This window comes from Petaurus breviceps, unplaced genomic scaffold (genome assembly GCF_028583685.1).
Source record: "Petaurus breviceps papuanus isolate PSGF00001 unplaced genomic scaffold, PetGlider_PUasm1.0 176, whole genome shotgun sequence".
Lineage (NCBI taxonomy): Eukaryota > Metazoa > Chordata > Mammalia > Diprotodontia > Petauridae > Petaurus > Petaurus breviceps.
The window spans coordinates 29,935,948-29,943,422 of record NW_027185771.1 but is presented as its reverse complement, the minus strand read 5'-3'; positions in this window follow the sequence as shown (position 1 = coordinate 29,943,422).

Below are 7,475 nucleotides of genomic sequence, written 5' to 3'. Positions count from 1 at the left end.
TCCCCATCTCCATTCTCTTCCTTCTCCAATCCATCTTCCATACATCCTCACAATTGGTATTCATAAAACTTATATCGGGACATGTTATACTCCTGCTCCAGAAACTTCTATGTTGTTCATTATGTCCATTACAACATACAAATCTTTTTTTCCCCCTGGTATTTAAAATCCTTCAGCATTTGTCTCAAATATATCATATTTGTATTTTCTCCTCAGAATGACTTTGCATCACTGCCTCTTAAATATACAAAAGCTCACACTGCATGGCCAACTTGATCTTCCCCATATTGCATATGAAATTCCCTACTAATGCATTTTTGCACAGAATTTATCTATGTCTAAAATACTGTTCACCCTCACCATGTCTCTTGGAATTACAGTTCTACTCATAGTATATTTCAAACTTCCCTTTCTGTATAAGGTTTTCCACATCCTTCTCCTTCCATTTTTAGGTTATCCTAACTCACCCCTGACATGAATATTTATTGATGTTTCCACTTGGTTATCTATCTATGTGTTGTATTTCTCCAGATGAATTACAAAGGCTTTGAAGATAAAAACGTTTTGCCTGTTTCACTTCTGTTTTTAATTCTCCAGTGTCTAAGACAGTGCTTGGCACATAGTAAGCACTAAATGAATTCTTTATGAATTGAAGTAAATCTACCCATCAGTACAGAAAAATTTTGAAATAGTGGGCAAGGTTATTTTTGTATGATAGTACTTCTTTGCTGACATTGCATATCTTTTCTTTGGAAAGTCAAAGACAAATGATATTTTTGATGATGTCATATAGACATCTATATTAATTGTTTAAATCTTTATCTGAATTTAATCATTAATTCATTTTAGTTTGAACTTTATAACATTTACTCATTTTTAAAAATAAAAACAAATACTCAATACTTTCATCTGCATCAAAGGACAAAGGTAAAGAAAAATTGATTGCCAAGTAACAGATCTCCAAAACTGCTTTTCTTAAGACTTATTGCTTTTGTGAAAGGAAATTTCATCCAAACATATAATTTTGACAGTACCCTAGTCAAAAGGAAAATCTGCATTAAATATGGAAGAAATACTGATTATTTAATAGGGAAGCACAAAGACATAAAAAATAGTCCTTCATTTAATGTTGGAATTCTTACAGTCATACTTTTGTAATTAAAATAAATTGGTCCCAAAAAGTCTATTTCAAAAAATTACTTGTAAAGAAAGATTATATGATATAATCACAACGTTATAGAAAATCACGAGGATGAACTTAACATTTTGGACAGAAAATGTCTGCTACTGATAATTTTAGTTTAGATAGAAGTAAGAAAAAAGGAATGTGGTCAGATCTGACCACTTGTAATGATATTTACCCATTCACATTTTCCTGGAAAGAATAATGGACTAGAAGGAAGAGATGAGAAAGATATAGATTCTTTAATGGAATCCAAAACCCTTGAGGGATTAAAAAAGATAAAAACTAAAAGCTATAAAATTTTATCTAAATCCATTGGAGAAGACCAATCAAAGCAATTCAGAAATCAAAGAAAATTTAAGACACTTATGAAACTATCTCTAGGACAAAGACAAATCTACATTTAGTTTTTATTGAGCTTTGTTTTATATTATTTAGAAGTCACTAGCCTAGGAGAATATTTTTGAGAACCTTATTTGAAAGACAAGCACTCTCTTATGAGCCGTGCAGTTTTCACATTATTCATGAGTTTCCCTTCAGATTTATTTTTTATAATTCAAGAATATTTTCTCTTGATGGCTTTATGTTTTGCATAAATGTCCAAAACTCTGATGATACTTATTTTAGCCAACAAAGGAAAGAGAAATATAATGGATTCATTTTTATAATATCTAGAACTTTTCTCGTACCTCAGTAGCTAAAGAGCTACATAGGTTTGAGTAAGTTTATGGGTCATTCACTCCAAACCATAGCTCATGAGCCCCCAATGATGTGATTACTTTTCCAAGGCTAAAGAGAGATCACTATTGAAAAATAAAGGAAATGGAACAGCACAGCAAACCAAAAAAAAAAAAAAAAAAAGGAAATGAAACAGCAAACAAAACAAAAAAAAAAAAAAAAAGACAGAACATAACCGCCAAACCAATAAGGAACACTTGCAGAGGTTTCCATATTATTGGAGGAGTGGGTGTACAGAAACAAAGAAAGAATATGTGTGACCATAGAAAATACATAACAATAATATTGAGAGTGACAACATCAATAAACAACAATAATAACTAACATTTGTATGACACAATGTACCAGGTGTGTTAATTGCTTTACAATTATTATCTCATTTAATACTCACAGACTTCACCAACTGGGGAGCTGGTTCTATTATTATCTCTATTTATACAATTGAGGAAACTGAGACAGGCAGAGGTTATGTGACTTTCCCAGGATTACACAGCTAATAAATGAAGGCGTCAAATTTGAACCCATATCCTCCTGACTCCAATCCTGTCACTTCATCTACTGTGCTACCCTCCCCCTACCACATACTTGAGTACATTGATCTTTCTTTACTGAGAAAATAGAGACTCATCAATTTAAGTTACATCCTCTCTCAACCTCTACATCTCTACATATTTTGATATCATCCAATTTTTGATGATGAAATGACTTCTTTTTTCACTAAGTTGCCTTTCTCTTTACATATTCTTCATAGGAATCCTTCCATTTTCTCTGGAAAATTGTCCCCATAAAAACTCCTTCCTCTCTCCAATTTTGTATCACAACTTAATTACTTGTTTATGTGCTGCTCAGGACAAACATGCCAAAATCTCCCCAATACTGAAAAATCTATCTTTTGAGCCTCTAGTTCCTTCAGTATAATTCTGTATCTTTTATCCTTTTCAGTCAAATTCCTATAAAAATATTGTCAACACTATTTGTCTCTGCTTCCTTTCCTCTCAGTCACATCATAATCCTTTGTAAACTGGCTCTCACCATCATCTCTCAATACACCAAACTTAAGTGAACTCCATTGTTTAAAACTATGGCTTTATGCACACTATACGACAAAACTATAAAGTCAGTTGCACTAGTCACTGCCAATTAAGGATGAACAAGGAGCTGTGTGGTGTGTGGTGGTAAAGTAAGCAATCACTTTCCTTCATTCCCATCTTTTCATTAGCTATAGAGGGCCTAACTAGTACCCATTAGAAAAAAAAAAAGCAACAAGATAATTCAAGACAATGAAACCAACATGTATTTGCTGAGTTGCAAGTATATTCTGTGAGTATGCTTACCCTGAAAATATAAAGATAAAAAGAGGGAACCAAGATGGTGGCATAGAAGCAGAAAAAATTCATGAACTCCCTCCATAACTACCTCAAATACCTATAAAATATGACTAAACAAATTTTTGAGCTACAGAACCCACAAAGTGACAGAGAGAAACAAATCTCCAACTGAAAGCAGACCATGAGGCTGACAGGAAGATTTCATTGCAGGATGCTTGGAGCCACGTTAAGCCCCACTTAAGCCCCCAGTTTTAGCTCCAGGGTGGTCCCAAAACAGTAGCATCTGGAGCAGACTTCGGGAGAGTGGATCACCAGCAGCTCTGGTGGTTTTCAGAAATATCAACACATAACTGTAAAAAAAGAAAAAGTAAAAGGTCACTGTAAAACTGTTGGAATTGGGGGTGGGAGTGGGGGTGGAAGTGCTGTCTGGACTCTGCCCTGGGAGCAAGAAGTGGCAGAGGCAGGAGCAGCCATTCACCTGATCCACGTGGCTGCTTCTGAGCTCCTGGCCTGCAGATTGTAGGGGAGCCAAGCAACCATTCGGAGTGTAATTGCTCTGGTTTTGAACTGCCTGGATCTGGATAATGGTCTTGGGTGGTGGTCCTGAGGTGTGTGATCGGTAAGCCAGAGGTGGAGTGGGCTATAGAGAGGGCACCCAAGTAATAGCTCCAGCAGCTGCAAAAAACCCAGCAACTTAGGACAAAGCTCTCCCCTCTGGGAGGAGAGTTGTATTGTGGCAAAAAGCTCAAAAGTCAAGTAATTGAGTGGCAACATTTGCAAGCAAAGGAAGCAAAAGCAAGCACAGCAATCCAACTTTAGATTCCTTTTTTAGGGAAAAAAAGGATCCAAGCATGGGATGGGAAGAAGATAATTAAGTCAGAACTCCTGCATCAAAAGCTTCCAAGAAAAATATGAATTGGTTACAGGCCATGGAGGAGCTCAAGAAGGATTTTGAAAATAAAGTAAGAGAAGTGGAGGAAAATTGGGAAGAGAAATAACAATGATGTAAGAAAATCATGGAAAGAGAGTCAATAACCTGTCTGTAGAAAATAACACCATAAAAATATATTAATTCAAATGGCAAAAGAGGCCCAAAAAGCCAAAGAAGAGAAGGATGTCTTAAAAAGCCAAATTTGCTAGATGTTAAAAGGAATTTCAAAAACTTGCTTAAGAGAATAATTTCTTCAAAATTAGACTGGAACAAATCTAAGCTAATGACTTAATGAGAAATCAAGATACTATTAAACATATCCAAAACAAATGAGAAAATAGGAGGTAATGTGCAGTATCTCATTGGATAAACCAGTGACCTGGAAATTATATCCAGGAGAGATCATTTAAAATTATTGGACTACCTGAAAGCCATGATCAAAAAGGAACCTAGAAATTATCTTTCAAGAAATTCTCAAGGAAAATTGCCCTGACATTTTAGAGCCAGAGGGCAAAATAGAAATCAAAAGAATTCACTGATCTCCTCCTGAAAAAGATCCCAGTGGACAAGTCACTTAACTGGAATTGTCTTGCCTTACCCCCTCCAAAAAGCAAAAAAACGAAAAAGATTCTAAAAAGAAAACTCCTAGGAATATTATAGCCAGGTTCTGTAGTTCCCAGGTTAAGGAGAAAATGATACAAGCAGACCAGAAGAAGTAATTCAAATATTGGGGAAACACAATCAGAATAGCACAAGATTTGGCAGCTTCTACATGAAGGGATCAAAGGGCTTAGAATATTATATTGGGGAGGTCAAAGGGCCTAGTATCAAAACCAAAAATCACCTAGCTAGCAAAACTGAGTATAATGTTTCAGGGGAAAATATGGTCACTCAATGAAATAGAGGATTTTCAAGCATTCTTGATAAAAAAAAAAACAGAATTGAATAGAAAATTTGACATCCAAATACAAGACACAAGAGAATCATGAGAAGGTAAATAGGGAAAATAAATCATAAGAAACTTATCAAAGTTGAACTATTTACATTCCTACATGGAAAAATAATAATTGTAACTTACAAAACTTTTCTCTGTATGTGTATAGTTGAAATTCATATAAATGTGTATATGTGTACATATATATATATATATATATATATATATACTATATATGTGTGTGTAGATACATATATGGTCTATAAAAGAGGGTATATGTGTGTAGAAATACATGTGTGAGTGTGTGTATATGTGTGTGTGTGTGTGTGTGTGTGTACAGGTGTATATAGACAGAGGGCACAGGACCAATTGGATAGGAAAGGTTGATTCTTAAAAGGAAAAATTGAGAGGTGAGAGAGGAATATAATGAGAGGAGATGTGGAGAGACAGAATGGAGTAAATTATCTTATATAGAAGAGGTAAGGGGAAACTGTTACAATGGAGGAGAAGAACAGGAAGGCAAAAGAGAACGGGTCAACCTCACTTTCATTGAATTTGGCTAAGGGAGGGAATAACAGAAACACAAAATAGGGTATCTCACCCTTCAGGAGAGTAGGGGGAAGGGATGAGAGGGGTTATGATGGAGGGGAGGGCAGGTGGTGGGGGAGGGTAGTTAGAAAATGGACAGGGTCAAAGTAGAGAATAGAACAAATAGGGGGCAGGATAGAATGGAGAGAAATAGTCAGTCTTTCACAATATATCCACTATGGAAATGTTTTGTGTAACTGCACATTTACAACTTATATTGAATTGCTTATATTCCCAGTAAGGGTGGGTGATGAGGGAGGAAGTGAAAGAATCTGTAATTCAAATTTTTAAAATCAAATGTTTAAAAGTTTTATTATTGTTATTTACATGTAACTGGGAAATAAGATTTTCAGGAATTGGGATATGGAGATCCATCTTGCCCTACTGGAAAGTCAGAGGGGCGATGGGGAAGGATATAGGAGAGAACAGATTGGGGGAGGGGTATACAGTGGGGTGGTGGGTAGGGGAAAGATGGGGAGAAAATTTGTAATTCAAAATCTTGTGGAAATGAATGTTGTAAATTAAAAATAAACATAAAATTTATTTTAAAGAAAGACAAAAACAAAACCTGTGATTGTGTCCAAGGAGCTTACATTACATTGAAGAATTATAACATATAAACAGATAAGTTTAAATATGATTATTTGAAGAGGGAAGGAACATTAAGAATTAGGGAGAAAAGAAAAAACATTACCCATAAAAGGTCACATATGAACCAAGCCTTAACAGAATATACTGATTCTAAGGCTAAATCTAAGAAGGGAGTGCAGTTAAGGCATGGTCACATGCAATGGCTTTGAAATTACAATAGTGTTAGCAGCACTTAGTCAAATTGATCAGTAATGTTTAGTGTGAAGAGTATAGAAATGAGAAGTAACATTGGCAAAGTAGCCTGAATCCTGGCTGTGAAGGGTTCCAAATCTCAGCATAAGTAGTTTGCATTTTATCCTAGAAGCAATAGGCAACCACTGACATTTATTAAGTAGAAGTGTAATATGGATAGTCAGAGTTGTGATTGGAGAAACTTCCTTGAAGCTTTGTGAGGAATGGATTTGAAAAGAGAAAGACATGAAGCTTTAATTAAAATAAGAAACTATTGCTATAGGTTGGGGCATTATGTAATAGATTCTGAATAATGCCAGCTCCTAAATAAATAGGTAGAAAGAGATGGCAAGATGTAAAGTAGACAGAAAACCAAAAATATATGTTTACTTGGATATAAGAGGTGAGAAAAAGTGAACAGTTGATAAATTTGAGCTTTCTAAATTGAGTCACTAGAAAGATGGTGACACTCTCAATAGAAACAGAGGAAAGGGTTGGGCATGGCAGAGAGACAGGTTCCATTTGGGATATGCTGAACTTATCATCTTTATGGAACTTTTAAGTATGCAATTGGTATTTTGGAACTGGCATTCAGGAATCAGGTTAGGACTGAATATACTTGTTTAAGTTTTTATATATAAAAATAATTGATTCTACAAGAGTTTATGAGATTACTTTATGATAAGTTGTATACACAGGAGAGGATAGGAAAAAAGGCAATACCTATATAAGGAGAGAAAGGGCCCTGGAGAAATTCAGTGGAACACAATAAGTGGTAGATATTTAGACAAAAAAAGGAGGAAAAGTTGTGTCCTTAAAGTGAGTTGTTTTCCACTTCTTTCTCAAAACAGACATAAAGAGGTCTCTATTCTAACCATACTACCATACTCCAAACATATAAAAGTAATTCTCTCTCTCTCTCTCTCTCTCTCTCTCTCTCTCTCTCTCTCT